This window comes from Mauremys reevesii, linkage group 3 (assembly GCF_016161935.1).
Source record: "Mauremys reevesii isolate NIE-2019 linkage group 3, ASM1616193v1, whole genome shotgun sequence".
NCBI lineage: Eukaryota > Metazoa > Chordata > Testudines > Geoemydidae > Mauremys > Mauremys reevesii.
This window is the reverse complement of record NC_052625.1, coordinates 154,614,141-154,639,197: the sequence shown is the minus strand read 5'-3', so window position 1 is coordinate 154,639,197 and position 25,057 is coordinate 154,614,141. Positions and strand designations below refer to the sequence as shown.

The 25,057-nt window shown below is 43.2% G+C and overlaps 1 long non-coding RNA gene across 2 annotated transcripts in view; it reads left to right on the top strand.

Moving 5' to 3' along the window:
- LOC120400382 overlaps positions 1–18,820 on the top strand; it is a 37,167-nt gene extending 18,347 nt beyond the window's left edge. Inside the window, exon 3 of one of the 2 annotated variants that reach the window (XR_005595786.1) lies at positions 18,769–18,820. This is a non-coding gene — a long non-coding RNA (uncharacterized LOC120400382). Of the gene's footprint in view, positions 1–6,124; positions 6,251–18,768 lie in introns of those variants that run through there. The other variant, XR_005595785.1, reaches the window with a different exon arrangement.
- Positions 18,821–25,057: the final 6,237 nt, after the last annotated feature.

The following is a 25,057-nucleotide window of genomic DNA, read 5'->3' as shown; positions in this document are numbered from 1 at the left end:
TCCTCACAGGAATTACATCAAATATGGGGAGGATTCTTCTGATGTGGATGTCTATTAACTGACTAGGATATGGACTGAGACCGTTAACTCATTTCATATAGGCCACCAATACCATCAGCTGGCAATGTTTTTTTATCTCTTTTATCAGGGTCAAATTTGCCAGGCTCTGTATTCCATTACTTACCGGTATATGTTTAGCCATGCCCCATTTAATTTATACAACTGACAATAAAGTGGAACACTTCTAGAAGAATTATTAGTTTATTCATCAGTATCAACCAATTCCTCTAGACTTTTGGTTGTAGACAGTCAACTTCGCACACACAACTCTTTGTGAATACTCCACAAAGATCAGTAATATTTCCCACATATTCAAAGTATATGTGAAACCACCTGGAAAGAGTGAGACATTACAGGCTTCAAAGTCAGACACATTTCTATCTTGTTCTCATAGCGCAAAAAAATGCTAACACATGGGTGTCTCAATGCTTGAGCATGATAAATATCTGGATGAAAAACAACTGTCTGTAGCTCAATCCAGCTAAAATAGATTCATAGATTCTAGGACTGGAAGGGACCTCGAGAGGTCATTGAGTCCAGTCCCCTGCCCTCATGGCAGGACCAAATACTGTCTAGACCATCCCTGATAGACATTTATCTAACCTACTCTTAAATATCTCCAGAGATGGAGATTCCACAACCTCCCTAGGCAATTTATTCCAGTGTTTAACCTCTCTGACAGTTAGGAACTTTGAGAAAGCGGAAATGCTTTCTCCAAGAAACAAACCAAATAGATGTGGTGGTGAATGATGTTGGTAGTAGAGAAAAAAATTTCAAGGCACTGAGACAGGCACCGGACTTGTTTTTTATTGAAACTTTGTACTCTCTGGCTTTAAAGTGGGTGTGCAGTTTTGGGGTCCTTCTGGACTAACTGCAGCTTCTAGACAACCAGATAACATAGCAACAGTGTCCAGTAGAGCCTTTTCCATCTTTGGCTATCTAGAAAAGAAGTCCCTTTCCTATCAGACGTAGACCTAAATGTGTGAGCCATGCCTTTTTACTTCCAACAAGACAGCAAAACACTCTAGCTGTGTCAGTCTATGAAGATCATTTGTCATTTTTTCTGGACCAGCATGTAGTGACTTGCCTAGTAGGTACAGAGACTGATGCTACATCCACAACACTGGCTCCCTATCTGATTCAAGATTTGCTTCAAGGAACTGATATTAATTATTCAAGTTCTCACTTGGTTGATGCCTGACTGTCTCAAAAACTTTCTCTCTGAGACCCACCATGATAGCTGTAATCATTGGGGACTTGAATAATTAGATGATAAGCGTCAACTCTTCTTGACAGCAGGCTCTCTATTGGAGATAAGATCAAATCTTAGTACCTTTAGGGTGAAATGTAGGACTCTGCTATTTGTACAAGGCTTCCCACAATAAAAGTGACTACAGAAGAGCCAGAAATGCTGTCTCCAAGAAACAAACAAATGAGAACAGCCCTACATAGAAAGTGGTAAATCCTATGGAGAAATTGAATGTATGATCCTTTCAGCTGAAATGTTGCTTTTTCTTAACTGTGTATATAGCACTCTGGTGCATTAAAAATCCATAGATATTTCCTAACAACTCCCTACCCTTAGCTTATCATTTGAATTCTTCTTATTATTTATTATTGTTTGTTTGTATTATTGTTGTGCCTAGGAGCCCTAGTCATGGACCCGCACTCCATTGTGCTAGGCGTTGTACAAACAAAAAGACAGTTCCTACCCAAGCGCATATGCATATTTCTTAATGCCATTTTTTTTAAATCAGAAGTAGTGTTTTAAATACAAAACACATTTATATATCTTTTTGATATCCTCTAAATTAAACAAACTAATCTCTTACAAAATTAGGCTCTAATCCTGTAAACAACCATGAATAACTTTATGCATGTTAATAGTTTCATTGAAGTCAGTGGGATCACTTATGTATAAAGTTAGGAACATGCATAAGTGTTTTCAGGACTAAGCCCTTAGGCATTATCTTTGTATTGAAATGTGTTAAAAATGATGTTAGGCTAAATTTTCAGAAAGATGTGCCTAGGCAGGATCCCTAAAACTAGCAACAGCTCACCTAACTTGGAATCAATGGCATTTCCACCAGAGTGAACATTTTAAAAAAATGGTACCTCAGTGCATAAAAACTACTATGCGCTGGAATTTTCAAGGGGGCTGTCACAGGGTGGTTGGTCTCTTTAAGGGGAGATGGGCCGAGCCCCTCCTGAGACACAATTAGCTCACCTCTCCAGGTGGCTATGTGTCTGGTGGGTCATGTGACCCAATCAGGCCTTTTTGGGGAAGAGATAAGAGCAGAGGAAGAGTAAGGGGGAAATGGGACTCTAGAGGGGAGTGTCATCAGTCCTCCTTATTCAACATCATTCAATGATCTTCCAAAAGAGAGGAGTGCTGGAATAGACATCTCTTTATTTGCTGACAACTGTGCCCTATGGGCCAAAAAAAAATCCAGAAACCCTGAAATAGTTGCTAAAAGAATAAATGAAGCACCAAGGAAGGGCGTGGAATGGGAAAACATGGGGCTTTAAATTCTCAACTGACAAAACTAAGGGAATTAGATATTCACTAAAAACAAAATTTAAAAAGATTATAAATTGTATCCGTATGCAAAGCAAATAAATATAGTTAAAAGCTTCACATTTTTAGGTGTGATATTTGATGATAAGCTCACTTGGCACTAATTATTGAGTATAGGTGCCAGGCTTTCAGTTTGGGGTAAAAAACAAATCTGAAAAAGCTTGACTCAAGCCAAGCTTGGGTGCTGCGAATTGCATGTGGTGCCTTCATTCACAATGCTATTGTGTGTACTGCAAATAGCTGTGGGTGAAATGCCTATTACTTTAAGAATGAAACTTTTAAACTTAACCTTTTGGGTGAAAGACATTAGAAACACTAGACGATGGAAACACTAAGCCAATATATGAGAATGCTGGGAATTAAGTGGTCGATGAGTAGGGCAAAAACTCAAAATGCCTAAAGTAAGTAGAGTTAAAGCATGGACAAAGGATCTTAGGGAAAAGAAAAACTCAAAGAGGTTTAAATCTATAGCTTTGGGAAAATGTGTTATAACTGGAAAATTATGCCTCCTGAGGTAGCTATGGAATTGCATAATCAAATTAAAAGAGAAAAAGGAGGGTTTAATGTGCAAGATATAGCAAATCAATACATTTGGGATAAATGCCAAATGAATACCAATGGTTCCAAAGATGTAAAAACTAGAAGAGGGGGAACAGTATTTTGCGTTCCTTTGCTTGGAATCAAGAAAGCTGTAAGTCTATCAAGTTGTGTACTGTTTTGATGACTGAACTGGCAGGAATAATGATGGCATTAAATTGGCTCATGGATGTGTGCCCAGCTGCCGTGGTCATCCTGTCTGATATCCAATCAAGACTACTGGTGGTCAGAAATGGCACTTCAGATAGCAGAAATTACATATTAATGAAATATTTCTCTGAACAACAGAATTGCCACAGTTGGGTGTAATCATAGTAACAGCTTGGATCCTAGCACATGTAGAGGTAGTGGGCAATGAGCTGACAGACAAAGGGGCAAAAAATGCTGTCAAACATGACCAAGTTGATTTAGAGATCCCTTTAAGTAAACTGGAGTTAAAAATGTTTGTTTAAAAATGAGTTGAGAGAGAAATGGCAGGGAATATGGACAAAATAAATGAGGGGAGGGGAAATATTCTGTGAAATATGCCCAAGAGTAAAAAATGCTGATATACGCCAAGGCCCTGAGAGGGAGAGTGAAGTGGCTCTATGTAGGCTTTCAACTGGCCATTGTGGCTTAAATAGTCATTTGTTTCTAAGAAACAAACATAAAGATTGATGATATGGGATGTGCAAGGTCCAGGAATACAGTTGATCATCTCCTTTGGGAGTGCAAAGAGTATACCATTAAAAGGGGATATTTATATGAAAAACATATTGGCCTTAAAGTATCAAAATTTTCACTGCAATGCCAAGTAAGAGCATCAGGAAAATGGGGCCCTATAAAAATAAGCAATATTGCAGTGCTTTAAGAATATTGGGAAAGGTGAGAGACTTAATTCTTGAATTATCTATCGTGTCCAATGCTTGGCAGTCATAGACTCAGCAAGTGAGTCTGCTTTGCCATAAAACACAAAAAGAAGAGTAAGGGGGAGGTCAGACTCCAGGTAAGAAGCCCTGTGCATCTCTGCTGGATAGAGAGCAGAAAGATAGATCCTCAAGGAGACGCATGTGTGGACCCAGCCACACACTGGAGTGAAGACTCTTTGTTTTAAATTTTGGCAAATACATTGCAAATCCTCTGTGACCACCCAGCTATCATAGGAATGATTGGTTAGGCATTTGAAGGCTGCAAGACTATTACATAGCAGCAGCAAATGGGAGCTCTGGAAGAACATGGGTGGGGAGAGCTGTCAAAGAAGAACACCCTGAAAAACATAAGCAGAATACACATAGGGTGAGATTATTGATGGCATTTAGGGCCTAACTCCCATTGATTCAACAGTCTGCAGAGCCTAGAACAATAGAATCAGTTGCCACATTAATGCTAGTGAGCTGAATTTTGTTCCTGACAGACGATAAAAATCAATTTTGTATAGAATGAAACTAGCTAATTACATTAGATGTGATTTTTTTATAAGCAATATACCATATATACTCGTTCATAAGCCGAATTTTTTTTAGTAAAAAAGGGAAGCACCAGAGATGGGGATCGGCTTATGAATGGGTATAGAGAGGGAGAGGTGAGATACAGCCCCTCCCCCAAACAGAGGGAGCAAGGAGAGCAGCACAGCTGGCAGAGCCAGAAGGGAAGAGGCAGGGCCAGAATCTCTCCACTTCTGGCCACACTGCTCCACCCCAGCCTCCGAAGCAGCTGCAGCTCCAGGCTGGCAGGCTGCAGCCGTGCCGCTCGGCCCCACCCCCCAGAGCAGGCTGTGGCCACGCCACTGGAGCACACTGTGGCCGTGCCACCTGGCCCAGCCGGCTGGAACATGCTGCGGCCGCGCCGCCCAATCTGGCCTGCTGGAGCAGGCTGCAGCCACGCTGCCCAGCCTGCCGGAGCAACTCCAGCCAGGTCAGAGACATCCTCCCCTGGCCCTCCCCAGCTAAGGTGGGAAGGGATGGGATGGGGAGAGTGTGGGGGTCCTGAGCTATGGGTGGGGTCATGTGGAGGGTGGTCACAGGGGTTACTCCCCTGACTCCCCCTTCCCTCCCCCCCAAAAAAATTCCCCACCAGTTGCTGTCTCAGCCCATCAGGGTAAGCAGCTGGCGTGCTGGGACACTTTGTTTACTTAGGTTTACCTCCGTGCCTGCGGACACTCGAGGTAAACAAACCATCTCTGCCCACCAGCAGCTTATCCTGATGGCCTAGGAGCCAAAGTTTGCTGACCCCTGAATTATAGGGTCGGCTTATGAACAGGTTATAAAAAATTTCCATTTTTACATATGCATCTTGCGGGGGGTCGGCTTATAAATGAACCAGCTTATGGTCGAGTATATACGGTATATAAACTCATTTAGCTTATGCCCTGAAGAATAAGAAAGTGGTAGGAAGAAATTCCCTCCTTAGCCAGTTGTAAAAGGGTATTTGGGGATTTTTTTGAATCTATTTAAAATTTAAAGCAACAGGAAGAGTTTGGAGACCTGTACTACAGTGATAATCATAAATATCAAGAGGCACACTTATGGCCCATTGGTATGATGTAGATTTGATAACTTAATTGTAGGATCTGGCAGTAGAAAGAGATGGGCTAAGAGGGTGAAAGCCATTATGCAAACAAAATATTCATCTGTGGAACTGAGAAAACACAGAAAGCTGCACCACGGTACATTGCTTTTCCATAAATATCCTCATTTTTAAAGTCATTCCCTCTTTAAAGTGTGATTCATATTCTTACAATCTCATTGATTGTATCTGTCTAGGCCACAAATTCAAGATATACTGGTTTCTGACCTGAATGTTCAGAAGCGGTTAATAATGGTTCATAATATGCTTTCTGTGCTATTAAAAATAGTCTAAATATTCTGTGGTTTCTATGAAAATATCTTATAATTTCTTGGATTTCCACAGAAACCACACATATTTCTTCCATCAGAACCCTGAAAGATCTTCCATGAAAAGTACAGACATTCTTTTCATAGATGTTTAAATCATTTTTTTAAAAGAAACCAAACACATCATTTCTGAGATGACACTGGACCATCTTCCTTGAAAAAAGTTTCAGATTCAAGGTTAGTTTGCAAGTTAGTTTTCACTGCTTTTCACTAATCATTTCAGAAAATACATTCTGATTACTAATCTGCTATTGTTACAAATAATGCATATGATTTCTGTAAGTGAAAGAGAGAAAAGAAAACACTTACTGCAGTCAGTTATAGTTTTTTTCCATATTCAGGCCTGATCCTGCAAAGACATGCTTAATTTTACACATACAAGACTCCATTGACTTCAAGGTTAAGGTTAAGCATGTACATGAGTTTTTGCATAACCAAGGCCTTTGTTGGTAAATTTGACCTGTACTGTGCAGATCTTCACTGCAATAGGGGAGATCAAAACACTTTTTAAAACAGGAAAAATAGAGTGTAAAATCACAAAACTTGTTAGAGAAATTTATGGGCAAATGTATTACCTGAAACTACTTCAAACTCTTTTTTTAATTTTAATTTTTAATTACTAGCTTTCAAGTTAACAGTTTCTCTTTAATATAATGTAGTCATACTCCCTTCAGCCTATGGAAACGGCTCTGGAATTCTATAAAAATCATGGCAAAGGGGCCTGCGGAATTCTGCATGAGCTGGAACCAGGGCTTTTGGGACCTATTTACATCACTCTGACCCTTTTATCTCACATTAAGCAGCCAGGGGGCACATTAAGCAGCCAGGGGGTTGAGGATCTCATCCCTGGAGATTGAGACTGGAGAATATGGGTTCTGTGAAAAGGAAACATAGAATCAACAATAATCAGCAAATAGGTGATGTTGCAGCCAAAAATATCTAATTTTTTTCACCTAGAGGCTTCTTATAAACACAGGAGGGGTGTTAGCAAAACCCTGGGAACCCCACAATCAGAGGATATAGAGAAAGAAAGCAAATGTATAGCAGTACCCTCTGGTACTTCTTGGAGAGAAAGAGAAGCTAGTGAAGAGCAACTCCAAGTTCTTCTGAAGGATTTTCAAGACGAGTAAACGATACCCTTTGGCTAATAGTATCAAGAGAGGCTGAAAGAAACATTAACTCCTTACCCTTCTCCAGTGCTAGAAGAAAATCAATACAATTCTAATTCCATGCTTAAGTCTAAACACATTATTAATAGACATCAAAGAAATCAGTGGAATCCCCCAACACTTTTTCAAGAACCTTCTCTTTAAAAAAGAGTTTCAAGACATGATAGTAAATAATGGTAAGTGTGTTACTGTCTACAGACAGTGTATTGAAGAAGAGAATAATTACTATTAAGTTTATTCGGCTTGTCTTTTTAAAGAGAAACATTAACAAAACTCAAATTATCAAAAATGGGTCTAATGGGTCTCTACATTTGCTTTAGTTAATCTATCAGGCTGGCTCTGTATCTATCAGGACCCAATTACTACATTAGCTAAATGTCTCAAGCATTAATCAGTATATCCTAACACCACCTAGAGAGCTGATAAGTACATAGGGTATTGGACACCTGTCAAACAGGGATAATACTGTCTGAGATGTGAAAGAAAGCAATTAAGTGATTTGCCCATGTCATACCAGAAGTCTGGCAAAGACTAGAGAGGAATTTTTCAGAGAAACACATTTTTGCTGAAAAATGCCAATTCAGCTAAACCAAAACTGTTGATGGGAAAGGATCAGTTTTAACAAACTTTCCACCCCCCAAAAAAAATTGGGAAAAAAAGAGTTCAAACTTGTTAAATGTTCCATTTTGATATTTTCTAAACCAAGTTGTGGTTTGTAGTTCACAATAATTTTTTTATTTAAAATTTTATCTTAATTTATACTAAAAAGGGTTAAAAAAAGAATAAAGGTCAAAATGTAAACAAAATATTTCAAATTTATTGAAACAAGTGTTTTGACAGACCTAAACTGAAATTTTTTTGAAGTTGCCAGTTTGTGAACATTTTCAAGATTTAGACTTTTCTTTCCGATTCAGGACAGGAAAAAACTCAAATTCTTGCATAATAAGAAAACTGTTTCCCACTTATCCCTATTTGAAATCATTCATCTTAATAAATCTTCAGTGCCTTAATCATGGGATCATCATTGCGCTTTAGCTATAAAGGACATGGGTCCATCTCAAATGTGTTTGCTCACAACTTCCTGTGTACACTACAGCCTACGTTATTATTAACACTGGTAGAATTGCAATGATGGTGAATTATAGCTCCTAAATATGCCAGCGGATGTAGCCATGGTGTGTTCTCACAGAAGTAGTAAACTTGACTCGAATGCAAACACATGAAATGTCAGTAGAACATCAAATTTTGCTACTAAGATTTTTTCAAAATAGATTAATAGATATTAGTGTACTTTTGAAGACAGCATACACTGGGACTGTCATCACGGGGAGGGGGGAGTTAGATACACAAAGAACCACTACCTGCTGATTTAGTACGTTCTTCCTATGTATAAATCAGGATTGAAAAAGTGATTGTAACCATCAAACCTTTCTAAAAACAATTTAATCAAAGACACAAGTCTTCACTAAACCCAACTTGGGGGGGAAAAAAAGAAAAAAAGGGTGTCTAGGCCTAGCTGGTTTTGAAATACAAAGCCCTCTTCTCTCCCCCAAAGTTAAAACAGAGTGTTGTTTTTTTTAAGTGAAATGCCTCTGCTTTTTCAAATGATCATCTCTAATGGACAACTTATCCATTACTTCCTTCCATTTTCCATCATCCAGCTCCCCACCCTCCACAAATTTTCAAAGAAAATTTTCCTGTTGTAGAGAAGCGCACATGAGAAATTTCAAGAACACTGAGTTTGCATGAAATCAGGGGTAGCAAAGTCAAAATCAGCTTTACAAACTTGACACAACAAAAATTTTGGAGGAATTACTATCAATAATTTTGAAACAGCTTTTGTACTTCCCCAGGATAACATGAAACTGAGTAGGTTTTCTACTAGACCATAATTAATTTCACTCTGTCACCAGCACCTGTAGAATAAATTAAAACTGCACAAAAGCAGTTGTATTTAAGTGATATATTTCTATAGTAATCCTGTAGTTTGCCACTTTCTTCACCTGTCAGATCACAGTAAATTAAAATGTGGGAGCAGAGAGATAACAGATCTTTGGATACTTTGGATATCATGCTTGAAACTTAAAATATATATATTTTTGTGGATTTAGCAGTTCAGAAAAGTTAAAGCAGCCTAGAAGTTTTATTTATGAGGCTGGCTGATGAGGAGAAAGCATGTTGACTGCTATATTATTATTTAGTAAGCACTGACTATATGTTTGATGCTGTGCAAAACACAGAGAAGATTCAAGCTATGCCCCATAGAGCTTACACAGAAATATATTTTTAATCTTAAAAACAGTATAGATTTTAGGTATAGAATCTAAAATTATTTAATGTCTTTGTATTAAACTAAGTTCAGATGCTTATCTGGGTGTTACAATTTAGATTATTTAGTCTTTGGAATGCAAAATACACAAGTCTTCCTACATAAAACTTTCAAAAATAAAACAGAACATTCCTTGTTATGTTCTAGAGCATACCAAATTTTTATACTGAGTAATGAATGACCATAGGCAGAAACAGATGTCAATGCCCAAGCTCAGTTTTTAAAAAATATATAAAATTAGTTATTCATTAATTGTAACTGTCCAGAATTTTGATATAAGAAATCTATGTGGAATTTGCAGTGATTTAAATTGCACTCTTTAATTTCAGTCAAAATGTCAAAGGTAGAGCTCTGCATTTTATATTATTTTGAGGACTTGATTACTGGCTTATTAATAATTGTATCACCCACCTGTAAATAAACTCATTTGACATTTAGCTTCAATTTGTTTGCTTATAAGCTGTGGGTAGACTTTTTAGTAGTCGTGTTCCAGCCAATGCTTTGATCTTTTAAGCCCTGACTATGCTGTGCCAAGAACTAGGTTTGAATTGGTTTAAGACATGGGAGGGTAGAACACAAATTCTAGGGAAGAACAGAAATTCTAAACATGGTTTGGAACTATGTTGGCTGCCTAACCATGTTTAAAACAAGTTAGCCTGAGCTGCTTTAACACCTTGTTTTAAACTTGTTCAGCAAACTGAGACTGAACCCCAATGTGGACTGGGCCTAAAGTCCCATTGAAACTACAGATACACACCAGTGGATCTGGCTACCACACAGTTCCATTTTGGGGTGTACCTTTGCTTGGTTACAAAACATAGTTTAGATCTCTTCTACAGTACGACAGTTAATATGTTGTAAATGGGTTTGGGTCAACCATGGATCCCTATCACAACTGTGTTTATAATATAGATTGGACCTAAATTATTAAAGAAACTTCTCAAATTGATTACAGCCAAAGTAATTTGTATTAATTTCACTATACAGTACAATATTACCAAAGCACCTCTCTTTTGTATGCAATAAGATAAACGATAAAAACCACATTTATTTTATTTCCCTTTTACACTTTAACTTCCTCTTTCTATTGGTACTAGTTTATATGAGCTAGAATGAATAGTCTGACAAAGGGGAATTTCTTTACTGGTTTTCTTAAAAATATTATTAAAAATATTATTTGGCAGTTTATAAACATTAATAAATTTACTATAATGAGTTAATATACTCGTTGTCCAGTAGTATTTCCAGAATATTGTAACAAACTGTAATTACTTAGAACTTCTCTGTCACCGTGCTGGTCATTGAGGCCATTCAGAACTTCACAGAGGCCTGGTCTACACTAGGACTTTAATTCGAATTTTCATCATCAGCGCTAACTTCTAACCAACCGCACCACACACCACAGGATTTAATTTTAACTAGAAGGAGGCTTTTTAGTTCGAATTCCACCCCTCAGGTGGCAGGTGGAGTGGAGCGCGCGCACTACTTGCTAGCTGGAATTAGGCTTGGCTGTGTGGATGCTAATCGAACTTAGCAGCTCCGGGGCACCACACCACTTGCGCACGCTCTGACAGCAGTCCGAGCTTGGTCTCTGGCCACACACACAGGAAATGACCCGCAAATTTGAATTCAATTTTTTTTCTGTTTTCATTTTGATGTGCGGATGTTGTTGATCATCGGGGCGAAGCACATCGGGCGAGCAGCACCAGCAAGCAGAGCCAGCAGAGAGCAGAGAAAGAGGTCCCCCCAATCAGACCCTAGAAAGAGGTGGACAGCATGGAGATGAGAGAAGTGAGGCTGTGGATCTGGTGAGTGTGCGCGGAAGCCGCTCCGCTCAACGAAGAACGCGAAGAACTCTAAGACCAAAGAGTAAAGACAAAGAAGACAAGAGATGCCGCGGCGCCGTGGCGCGTGAGTGCTAAGAGTGGACCTAAGAAAAGTCAAAAAGTAAAGAGCGGAAACGGACGCCCCCCAGACCCAGCCCCAGACATGCCGCTTGTGCATCAGCCCACGAGGCACTGCATGCCATTCTGTCACCAGTGCCCCACCAGTGACGGGTGTGTGACTGAGTGTGTCGTAGACTCCTCCCCAGTTCCCCTCCTGTTGAGAAATGGGGGGGAGGAGGGGGGAGGGCGACAGGGAGAGGCGAACCCTACCCCTGAGGCCAGGATCTCATCATCCCCCTCTCACCACACCCTACAGAGATCCCCTTCCGCCCGTCCCCTAACCAGGACAGGGAAAAGGATCAGGGTAGAAGTAGGAAGGGGGAAACATTTATTTTTTTTTTTTTTTTTTTTTAATTAAAAAATAAAAATAAAATAATAATTTTTAAAAATTAAAAAACAAAAAAAAAAACAAAACTACAAACACAGCAACAAACAGCAATGGCAATGGGGATATAAAAAAAATTCTCAGCAAGCTCTCTCTCAGCAGCAAGCTGGAAAGCAGAGGGCAGAGGTTTTGGAGAGAGGCTTTACACTCTGCCAGGCCGTTGCCATCACTTTCATGCCATCACCATCGCCAGGGGCATCCTCAGGTAGAGGGGCATGGCAGGGGAGGCTGGTGGCAGGATCTCTGTGCCAGCTAACATCTCTGTCTGTGTGCCTCTCTGTGGTGATGTTGCACAGAAGTGTGAATGTGTGTGTGCAGTGTTGTGTTAATTGTGTGTACTGTTACTGTAGTGTAATGACTGTACTTTACTTTTTTTTTTTATAAGAATTTAACTTTGACTTTCTTTTTTTTTTTTTGCAATTACTTGAGTCTCTTTTAGCTTTTTTTTTTTTTTACTGAGGGCAGCAGACAGGCAGCAGACAGGCACTTTAGCGCAGATGGCGAGATCACTGTTTTAGCTTTGATTTCTTTGCCGCTCAGCAGATTGCCTCCAGCAGGCAAGGTGCAAGCACTCACTAGCTGCTCAGCTTGAGATGTACACTTACTCTGTAGAGGAAGCAGCTGTACCTGTAAGGCTTCTCCTCTGCTGTGTGCTCCTCTCTGAGCTTCCCTCTCAATCTCGCTTGCCTTGAGAAATCTCGAATAGCGAGGAGAGCTCTGAGATCTCCTACTTGAGACTTCCACTCTGTGAGTTTGTTCTGAAACATCTTGTTGTTCAAAACTGACTAGACTGTGTTTACTTCACTGTCTTCACCATCTGTCACTTTTTCACATCACTTTTTCACATCCCTCACACTGCTCCTTCCGCCCTTGCCCGAGGCTGGCTCGGATTAGACGGACAAGAAAAAGACAAGGAAAGAAGACGAGGAGGGAGGAGAGGAACTGAGGCAGAGGGAGCCAAGAGCAGAGAGACAGCAGCAGCAGAGCAGAGGATAGCAGCTGCAGAGCCTGGACAGGCAGGACACCAGCAGGCGGAGGATAGGGGGAGAGGGAAGCAGGCGACTCAATTGTAGATGTTGTGCAAGGCCTGCGCAGGAGCAAGCGAGCAACAGTCCGCGCTTAGAGGAGAGACAAGAGCAGAGAGTCCCCCTGCCTGACCCAAAGTGACCAAGCTGCAACCTCCAACGGTCAGAAGACCCCTGTCCCCAAGTGACAAGTGACCCAGTGGGGCAGGACGAGGTCCCTGTAAAGCACTTAGAGACAACTAGTTACAACCAGCACAGCCACAATGTTGTAAATTTGCCACAAGCTCTTTCTTTCCACATTATTAGCAGCTACAGAGTTCAACACCAGTTTTTACTGTGTTACAACTGTACAAGCGGTTTCTGTTGTTCTGTGGGGTTTCTGTTTGTTTCTGTGGGGTCCAGTAATTGTTCTGTCTGTGTATGCTGCTGGGTCAACTGCAGACTGCATGCAGTGCAGGTGCCATGCCACAGACTTGGCTGCTGGGTGCACTGCAGACACACACACACTCAGCAGCACAGGCGTTGCAGCAGGGTGGTGTGTGGTGTGAGTCCTGGTGGGTGTCTTGCTTGGTGTGGTCCTGTGGCTGGCTCATCCCCCTCCCATTCGGCCCGCCTCCAGGCTCACCCCCATGCAGACCCTGGTCAGGGCTCGTCCCTCCCCCCTCCCCCCCATCCCCCCCCCCTCACTCGCCCCCACCCCACCCCTCCCACCCCCCTCACCTCAACCCTAACCCTCCGCCAACCCCCCCCTATCCCACCATCCCCAGCACACCCCACCTAAGCCCCACACCCAACACAGACCAATAAATAAACAGAAATGAAAGCACAGAAAAAAATTTTAAGAAAAATAAAAAAATTAAAGTTTATTATTAAAAACTAAAACAGGAAATTAGTTTTTAAAATAAGATTTGTAAAAAATGAAAAGGAGTTTAAACTCAGCTGCTCTAATCAAAAGTGGGGAATCACAGGGACAGGCACTCCTCCTCTCAATCAAAGCCTCTCTCACAGGCTTTCCTGCACACAGCTCTTCCTCGCTTGGGATATCTGTGTCTGGGGATATCTGGCTCACAGTCAACAGCAGCCAGGCGAGAAGCCTTGCAGCTCACCAGCCAGGGCACAGCGCACAGCAAACCTCACAAGCAGCAAGCACCACCATCCTGCAGAGTCAGATCACGAGGCCAAGCCTTTCGATAAGAGACATCATGAAGTTTTCTTCACTCCTAGCCCCCACCAAACACCCCCAGTTGCCACATTCTCGCTCAGCCGCAGCCGTTTTTCAAGAGTTCAGCCAGGGTTCCGAGCGTCCATAGGGTCCTCATTAGCGGCATTAGCGGGTGCAGGCTGCAGGGAGGAGGACTGTAGTAGGCTGCTCATCCCCGGCCTGTATTTTGTGGCCCGGAACAACCCTGCCTGAACACAAAAAAAAGACAGAAAGCGCCTGCACCACGCCTGCCACGACCCCACCCCCCCACACCACCGCGGAGCTTACCCCCACCAACCCCCACCGGCTTTGCCACCACGCCTGCATGGGCCTAAAGTAGCCTTTCTGTTTGTGGCAGCTGGCCTGGTGGGCTAAAGGCAGTGGGGGGGGATGAGTCCCATGGGCCTCCCCTGCTGGTTTGGGAATCCCATCTACGGTCCCCCGCTCGGACCGGCTGGACATTGAGTACGATTCATTTCTGAATGCGATGATGCAGAGTGGTCCTTTGGCGCTGACTACCAGCAGGGTTGCTCATTGACCCATGACTGGTGCTCACGCTGACCGGTAGCTGCCTGGGCCACTGCTGGCGGCCGCTGCTTCGGTGCTGAGGCCCGCTGGGGCTGGAAGGCAAGCTTGCACAGTCAGGGCTGTGGGCGTTCAGGTCCAGTGGTCCAAGTCCACCAAGGAAAGTGGTGCCCTCATCCTGTGTCCAGCAGCAGCAGGTTTATGCCATCCCACCACAGCATCTGCAAGTCCCACCATGCGTCACCACACTCACCCCCCACCACCACGCCACCACCATCGGACCCACACCCATTGCCTCCCCCACATTGCCACACCCCGCTGCCACCTCACCTCTCTCACTGCTGCACCACCTCCTCGCCTCGAGGTCTGCGCAGCTGCGTCTCCGGCCCGGTGGTGGCTGACTCGCCCGCCTTCTCCGCATCTGACTGTGCAGAAGTGGACCGGCTCAGCGAGAGTGCCGGACAGCTCGGCGCGCCGCCATGGCGCCGGCGGCTGTCACCGCACAGATTTCCGCCGAAGCGCGGCGCCGCAGGGCGGAGAAGCGCGCAGGAAGAAGCAGCTGAGGCGCATTCAATGAGAGGGGCTTTTAGTGGGAAATGCCAATGCCAATGTTCATCAATGCAATGGAACTGTGGATAGCTCCAATGGGTGCGGGAGCTTCCAGTCACTGGTTCTGTGAAAAGTTGTGTCAGAGTTCGATTTTGTGTATTTAGTATGGATACATGTATTGATCGAATTGTCAGAGATGGTGGTCATACTATAAAACTCAGCTACTCAGTACTCCAAAACCACTGGCTCATAACATTTGAACTAAAGGGGAAATTCCTTTAGATAGTAATAGTAATTTTCCTGTGATGAAGAACTGAACACTTTGGATTCATCCAGTGGAGCAGTAGTACACATACACACTAGCCTGTCCATTAAAATATAAGGGGCTAGAGGAAAATACTTGTATAAATTAAAACAACAACAAAAAGGCTAGGACGGTGGTAGAGTAACTTTGGTCATATCTACAGATTTTTATGTTACCATTTAACATCCTCTTCAGTAATAAATAAAGCAAAACAAATACTAAAAAGAATTCACCATGATAATATATTATATGACAGACACACACTATGAGGTGGGTGGAAAAATATCACCTAAAAAACACGGTTGGTAACAAACATCGTTGGTAACATGAACAAACTAAGGAAAATACACATTTTACAATGGTGATGACATATTTTTCTCTGCTGTTAGTGCTTTTTAACAAAGAACTTATTTTTATAAAAAGAAAGCGATAGTGGTTTGAGAAAACTGAAGTGAGCTCTAGGCTTATGGGACACCACACTGCGTGTGGTACGTCACTTCTCTATACTTCAATTTTGTTCAGTCTGTGCAGGAACCTCAAAGGGGTGGGTACTGCTATTTCAGTTCATAAAATAATACATAAATTCATTAGATAAATTCATACTTCTATGGAAAGGATTTTCACAAGGAAATACATTTTATGGATGGCTTTATTTTATTTTACATGAAGCATGGTATTTTGTTAACTTCCTTCCTTTTTCCACAAAATATTATATCCTGAGTTTCCTATCATCCAAAGGCTAAGATTTTTTTAATGGCCTCTAAAGTCGCACATGCATCCTATTATGGTGCATGTGCACACTTTTACACACATTATAAGGTGTGTGATGGAGTGTACGAGTCCCACACTGGTTTAAAGAACAGCTCTGGGCCCAGAAGGTGCTGCTCAGTCACATCTGCTGGGCATGCTCACACTGAAGGCTGGGCTCAAAAGGGAACAGCTCAGCTCAGTCTGGATGGACAGAGCCAGTGAGCAGTTGTGTGCTGCAAGCTTCTGCAGAGAAGCCGCCAAGGCTCCGTACAGCTGAGACCAGGCCCCACTGACAAACCTCCATAGGCCCTTCTTTACATGGAGGTTGAGAACAATGGATTGCAGCTGACAAAGGAAGACCCTCCAGAGAGTGATCAGAGAGAACTCCAGGGGGAATCAAGAAATAGACAGTTGGCACAGATGGAGGAACCAAAGCCGGGGTAGGAAGTAGCCCAGGGAACAGGCATAGCACCTGCCTCTAAGCCATGTATCTGGGCTAATATTCACAGGGTCCTGGGCTGGAGCCCGTGGAGCAGGTAGGGCCCAGGTTTCCTTACCCCAGGCCACTGACTCTCACCACTGGACAATGCTGTCAGGCTCAGACTTCAACTCCCTGACAAGGTGTAACTATTTATTTAGACTCCAAGATTTTGGGACTTAAGCATGTGCTTAAGTATTATTGCTTAAAAGGGATGGACTTCAATGTTTAAACAATTTGCTAAATTGAAGCCTTAGGTTAGGGCTTGTGGTATCATGAGTCTTATGATATTTGGTATGTTTTCTAAAAAACGAGCTCACAAAGACAGGTTATTACATGAGAATCTCAGCTTTCATTTTTTTTAAAAGTATGTTTTTAGTTCAGATTACAGATATTAGCTGGAAATAGTGACACCCCCCTCCCCCGAAGGCTCAAAAAACAGAAGCAAGCTAAAAGAACCCAAATGGATTATTTTGTTAAAATCTCATGATTTTTTAATGTTTGGGGTGGGCAATAAAGGTACAGAGTACAGACACCTCAGGACCCAAATGGGGTCCTCAGGATTATGTTTCCCGCCACAATCCAGTTTCCCTTATAAAAACAGGCAATGCCTGTCTGAGAAATTGGAATTTAGGACCCAGAGGAATAGCTCTCTCATGTGCAGAACATTGCAATCAACTGTAGCAGCTGGAGCCCACTACTAGGAACAGATATAACAAGTTTCAGAGTAGCAGCCGTGTTAGTCTGTATCCGTAAAAAGAACAGGAGTACTTGTGGCACCTTAAAGACTAAGGCCTGGTCTACACTAAAAAGTGGGTTCGAATTAGGGTACGCAAATTCAGCTACGGGAATAGCGTAGCTGAATTCGAAGTACCCTAATTCGAACTACTCACCCGTCCAGACGCAGCGGAGTCGAACTCCGCGGCTCCCCCGTCGACTCCACCACCGCCATTTGCAGTGGTGGAGTACCGTAGTCGACCGCGGCGCTTCCGGAGTTCGAACTATCGCGTCTACATCAGACGCGATAGTTCGAACTCCGAGAAGTTGAACTCACCACGTCGACCCGGACGGTAAGTGTAGACTAGCCCTAACAAATTTATTTTAGCATGAGCTTTCGTGAGCTACAGCTCACTTCTTCGGATGCATAGAATGGAACACACAGACAGGAGATATTTATACATACAGAGAACATGAAAAGGTGGAAGTATGCATAACAACAGGAAAAGTCTAATCAATTGAGATGAGCTATCATCAGCAGGAGGAAAAAAAAACTTTTTGAAGTGATAATTAAGATGGCCCATAGAAGGTGTGAGGAGAACTTAACATAGGGAAATAGATTCAATTAGTGTAATGACCCAACCATTCCCAGTCTCTGTTTAGGCCAGAGTTAATTGTATCTAATTTGCATATTAATTCGAGTTCAGCAGTTTCTCTTTGGAGTCTGTTTTTGAAGTTTTTTTGTTGCAAAATTGCCACCTTCAAGTCTGTCACTGAGTGGTTAGAGAGGCTGAAGTGTTCTCCCACTGGTTTTTGAATGTTATGATTCCTGATGTCAGATATGTGTCCATTTATTCTTTTGCGTAGAGACTGTCCGGTTTGACATACTCCACCTTTTCATGTTCTCTGTATGTATAAATATCTCCTGTCTGTGTGTTCCATTCTATGCATCCGAAGAAGTGAGCTGTAGCTCACAAAAGCTCATGCTAAAATAAATTTGTTAGTCTTTAAGATATAACAAGGTAAGTGGAGCAGAAAGCAGGTTTTGTTTTTTTTTTATAGAGGAAATGTGTCTCTGCTCTCTGGGTGAGAGGATTTTCTAGCTGTATATTTCTATTTGTGATTTGTTGTGAAGCTTGTCTTTTTGAGCATGCACTCCAAAGAGCCGAGTACCTTTTTGAAGATAATTCTAGTGGGTGTAGACTCTGAAAACAATGTGACTTCTTTAACAGAACAGTCTGCCCCCACCCCCGCATCCACCTCTTTTCTCCTTCTCCAACAGGTCTCCTGGTGTTTGTGAGTGCAGTTTTGGAACCACACACTAAGAGTCACAGTCTAGCCCTGTGAGCATGGTATGTCTTCATTGCCTGCTAATTACAGGTTAAGTAGTTGCAGAATATTAACACACGGTAGCCTAACCCACTACAGCACAGTCGTATTATTGACATCAGGACACTGATGTCATGCCCCTTGTCCACACTGGTGCTGTAGCTGGTCATGATTATATCATGATCTGTAGAACTGGAGTCAGCTGGCCATGTTCACTGGAGGGACTGCTATTGATGGGGCACCAGGAAAACAGGGTACATGGGGGGTTAGACTGGAGGCAACTCAGCCATATGAACAGAGCAGTGCACAGGGTTTAATAAAATTCCACTTGTTCGACTTAACCTGCATTCAGCTTCACTCTGCGATAAGGAAACATGGTGACAGCATCTGAGCTGTGAGTTCTCTGAAGGTGCAGCAGCTGGCAGTGTGAGCCATGGAACTTGGTCTGAAGCACCCGGAGCCCTGGATTTTGTAGACACAAACCTAAACCAGTGGAAGGAGGAATTTGAGCACATACCAGGCCAGACAACATATGGAAGGATGACAACAGCAGGAAAGTAAAACTGTTATTTTACAGAATTGGTGTTCAAGGGAGAGAGGTCTGCGCTTCTTTGAAGATCACCACAGCCTCAAACCTCACAGCAGTCCTAGGAACCCCGGGGACCTATTGGTCCTCAAAGCATAAGGAAACTATGGAGCAACACTGGTTTTTCACTAGAGACCAATCTGAAGGGAAGAGGATAGACCCATATATTACTACCTTATGCATACTGGCTGCTATGTGTAATTTTGGGGACTTGACAAGACTCCCTGATTCAGGACATAATAGTCTGCAGGACTTAAGATCTCCACCTGTGGGAGCAGCTGCTCCAGGAAGGCAAATCTCACATTAGACAGATGCTTAGATATGGAGCATGCAGCGGAAGCCTAAAGAGAGAGACTAAAAGTCCTAGGAGGCACAACATCCCCAGAAGTACATGCAATGAGACAAGAGCAAAGGAGAGCAGGTGGCCATGGTTCTCTACACATAGTGAGATGCATTTATTGTGGGAGACACCAAGAGCAGGTAAAGGAGAAGTGCCTCACACTAGGACAGCATTGCAAGGAATGTGGCAAGTTGAACCATTTTAGCAGGGTGTACAAGAGCAGAAGAATCTCACAGAAAGATTCATTCAGACTTGTGCAAAAGGAGAATGGCTTATCAGACAACGATGATGATATAACTCTTTCCTTCAATCCAAGAGTATAGCGGGTTCAGGCTGTTGGGGCAGAAAAGCCACAAGGGACAATACCAACATTGATATATGCAACAATGGTAATAGGGAAATGGCATGTGCAATTTCAGCTGGATAGTGGGGCCTCCCACAGTGTGATTCCTTGGGGTGATTTGGACTCTAACACACCCATTGCAAAGAGCAGTCACAATCTAATTATGTACAATGAATGCATAATGCAGCCTATAGGCATATGTGACCACCTAGTAACCAACCTGAAAATTAACAGACTGTAGCAACTGAAATTTGTGGTAGTGGATAGTAAGAACATGCACACCTCTTGGGGAATACAGCCATACAAGTCATGGGTCTGGTCAGGTTGCAGCATCAAAATTTTATAGCTGCAATTCAAGAAGCAAAAGGAGGAGTCCCTTTTACTCCCTAATACTTAGTCCTGCCTTGAGTGCAGGGGACTGGACTAGAAGTCCTCTTGAGGTCCCTTACAGTCCTACATTTCTATGATTCTATGGACAGTGGAGATCATTTTAAAAGCATATGGGGATGTTTTCAAAGCAAATAGGTGACCTTGAAGGAAAGCTATGGCTGTAAGTAGACACCACAGTGGAATCTGTGGGCTTACCATGAAGGAAAATTACAGTAGCACCACGTAATCCTGCATACAAAGAGCTTGAAAGTCTGCAGAGCAGAGTTGTCATAGCTCCCATAGAGGCCAGTACAGCCTGAGTAAGCAGCATGGGGGTGGTAAAGAAGCCATCAGAGAAATTATGTGTCTGCATAGACCCAAATCCACTGAACCGGGCATTGAAAAGGTCACTGTCCACTCCCACAGTGGATGACATCATGCCAGAACTTTCCGAAGCCAAAATGTGTAGGGTCTGTGATGTGAGGAACGGGTTTGTTACTAGAGAGTCCAGCATGATGACAACCTTTGCAACACCAATGGTCACTACAGATGGCTGAGGGGCATAAGTCCATCACCAAAGATGTTTCAGAGAAGACTCATCCAAGTGCTGGAAGGACTGCCTTAGGTGAAAATTGCAGATGATATCCTCATTGTAGTTGATTCTGTAATGATACAGAAGATGAACTGGACCAGGACAGACAACTACAAGTTTCCTACACCAATGCAGGGTCAAGAACATAAAACTCAATCCAGAAAAAATGCAAGTCAGACAGCGTGAGGTGACATATGTTGGACAACTGCTAACAGCACAGGAACTGAAAGCAGATCCCAACAAGATCAAAGCAGTCAGAAATGCCAACTCCAGGGATGCGAAAGGGGTACAGTGCTTCATAGGAATGATAAATTTTCTGTCCAAGTGCTATCCACACCTGGCTGCAGTAGCAGAACCCATATGTCAGCTCCCAAGAGAGGATGTTGAGTCAGACTGGGCAAGTCCCCAACAGCAATCATTTGACATGCTGAAACAAAGAAGAATGGATTTCCCTGTCCTGAAGTACTACTATCCAGGAGAACTACTGACACTTGGTGTGATGCATCAGAGAATGAACAAGGGAGTAGTTCTTTTGCAGGAGCAGCTTGTTGCTTATGCCAGCAGAGCCCTGTCAGGCCTGGTCTACACTGCGGGGGGGGAATGGAGGGGGCGATCGGTCTAAGTTACACAACTTCAACTATGAAAATAGCGTAGCTGAAGTCAACGTACTTAGAGCTATTTACCGCGGTGTCTTCACTGCAGTAGGTTGACTGCTGACGCTCCCCCGTCAACTCCGCCTACACTTCTCGCTCCGGTGGAGGACTGGAGTCAACAGGACAGTGCTAGGCGGTCAATTTATTGCGTCTTCACTAGACGTGATAAATCAACCCTCTGCTGGATCGATCGCTCCGGAGGTAAGTGTAGACATGCCCTCAGAGACTGAAAAAGAGCTTCTGGCAGTGGTATTTGGAGTACAGCAATTCCATCAGTATACCTGTGAACATCCCATAATACTGCAGTCAAACTACAACTTATGAGAAAAACATGGCAAAGCCCCTTCTTAGTGCTCCAAAGAGATTGCAGTGCATGTTGATACAACTCCAGGACTACCAGGTAGAGATCAGAAATTGTCTAGGATGACTATTGGTGTTAGCTGATACCTACCATCAGAGAGCTGGGGGAAAGGTATACAAGTCCTATTCAGGGTATCAGGACACTGAATCCATTAACATGCTGCACTATCTCTTGTCTCCCCATTTCAAGAATAAAGCTGACGGAAATTAAAGATGCTATGGAAAAGGACATCCAACTACAGGCAGCCAAGACAGCAATGCTAGCAGGGTGTCCAGAAGACAAAAAACAAGTACTGGGTAGGAACAGAACCATATTTTCAAATCAAACATGAGCTGTGTGTGCAGGTTGCAATTACATTTTGAGGACAGAAAGCTGTTCTCCCCACCTGATTACGTAAACATGTCATGCAAAAAAATACATGCCTTACACATGGGCATTAACAGCTGTCTTAGACCGGCTTGAGAGTGCGTCTACTGGCTGGGAATGAATACACAATTCTGTTCCTTCATAGGAGGGGGTGACACCTGCAAATCCTGTGATAAGTACCAACAGAAAGAGATTCTTACCACATGAGCTATCCACCCAACCATTGGAAAAGGTGGGAGCAGACTTAAAGGAAAAGCAGTATTTGATTACTATTCAGATTTTTGGGAGGTCAACACCCTGCTTGATACAAGAAGCAAGTCAGTGATTCCCAAACTGAAGGCCTACTTTGTGAAATATGGCATTCCAGACACTGTATGCACCAAAAACAGACCCCAATTTGCATCAGAAGAATTCAAGGAATTTGCTCACAAATGGGAGTTTGACCACCACACCTTCTCCACAGCATACCGAGAGAGTAGTGGTAATGTGGAATCAGCTGTGAAAACAGCTAAGAGACTGTTACACAAGGCTGTTTCTTCTAGTTCAGATGCCTTGCTAGCATTTTTGGCACACAAAAATATCCTCTGAAAGGGGTTCCAAAATAGTCCAGTGCAGGCGCTGATAGGGCAAAGTACTCAAACCCTGCTACCAATGAGGAGAGACCTGTTGCAGCCAGAAGGATGGAGACACCACTGAGAGGACACAGCTAACAATCAGAGAAAGCAGGCAAGGACCTACTGGCCCTGGAGACAGGCACGCCTGTGAGTATCCAGTCATCAGAGAGACAGTAAGAGTGGACTAAAGGAGTTGAGGGGTGCAGTGGAACACACGTCACTCATGGTGACTACACAAGAGGGACAAGTGACCTGAAGGAACAGAAGGCACTTATGTGCCAACAGACAAAACACCCAGAGAGCCTACAGAGATCATCATAAAATTGAGAGACAGAGAACCATCTGAAAGCCAACCTCACAGGGAGGGAGGAGACTCCATCCAGAGAGAGTTTTAGACTCAGAGACAAATGACAGAGATAGGTCACACCGTGTGTGGTCACATGTTGAGGAGACCAAACTATCTCAAAGACTTTGTAACCCGTTGAGTCTGTGGTAAAGATGAGACTCCAACTTGGCTATGTGCTAGCAACCTCTGGCAGAAGAGGGAGGATGGGGTCTGGGCTTCAACTATTTATTTGCAGGACTGCCGAAAGCAGGTTCGGGCCCCGGTGAAAACATTTTTTTGTGCCCCCCAGCAAGGGTGGACCGGCTAAACAGGGCCGATGAAGCTGGGGAAGCTGGGCCCCAGGCCCACTTCCGGACCACCAGGCCCTGATAATTTGTACTGGCTTCTCCCCTCATCAGCCCTGTTTATTTGTAACGTTTATGTTAAAACTTTTGTTAAATAGGGGAAATGTATCATGATCAGTAGAACTAGAGTCAAAGGGCCAGTGTCCATGGAAGGGCTGTTATTGATGGAACACCAGGAAAATAGGGAATTTGAGGAAATGGACTGGAAGCAACTCAGACATAACTACAGAGCAGGGCAAAGGGTTTAATAAAGTTCAACTTGTTCAACTTTACTTGTACAGTATTCAGCTTTACTCATAGCTGTATTGCTTGCTACAGTTTCGTTAGCAATCTGGGTCTGTATCTCATGATTCATAGAGCCACAACTCACTACGTCACTCTATGCTCACATTTGTAGGGTGCTGTGGGACAACCTGTCTGCCCACTTTGGGGATTGTGGGAGGAAATTACCTAAACCCAGGGAATTCATTTTGTGGAAGGACTCAGACTGGTGTGCTGTTATATACTGAAGGTATGGATCTCGTTCACCTAATAACCAAGATCATTAGCTGCTGCTTTTTATGGATTCAATATTTTTTTTGGCATGCCTCTGCAGAAGCTGCTGCCAAGAGACTGTAGTGGTTGTTTCCAAGGCCGCTTTTGGCTCAGAAGACAGAGAGGCAGCAGTTTGCAGTTACAAACAGACACCCAACAACAGAATGGGAAAATGTGGACTTGGAGGTGTGGATTGAGATGATGCTGTTTTTCATGTCAGACACCCTCTACACCAGGGGTTCTCAAACTGGGGGTTGGGAACCCTCAGGGGGTCACGCTGTTATTATTGGGGGGTTGCAAGTTGTCAACTTCCACCCCAAACCCTGCTTTGCCTCCAGCATTTATAATGGTGTTAAATATATAAAAGTGTTTTTAATTTATAAGGGGGGGGGTCGCACTCAGAGGCTTGCTATGTGAAAGGGGTCACCAGTAAAAACAGTTTGAGAGCCACTGCTCTACACAGACTGCCACTTCTGGACCAGCACCACAAGCACACACTGGTGGAACTACATGGTGATGGAAATGAGGGATGACCAGACATGGGCCCAGAACTTTAGTACGAGAAAAGCCACATTCCCTCAGTTTTGCGAGGAGCTTTCCCTGGTTTTAAGTGCATGGGAAGATGGAATAAGTGCCCAAGGGCCTTGGGGAAAGGGATTGGAAGACCATCATATATATCGATTGTTGTGATTGGCCATGGCTTCATGTTCTCTCTGCAGTTATCTCAAGCTAGCAATATGTGGGATAAGTGAACTCAGGGTCTGCTGTGTACCTCAGACTGTGGTGCCATGTAG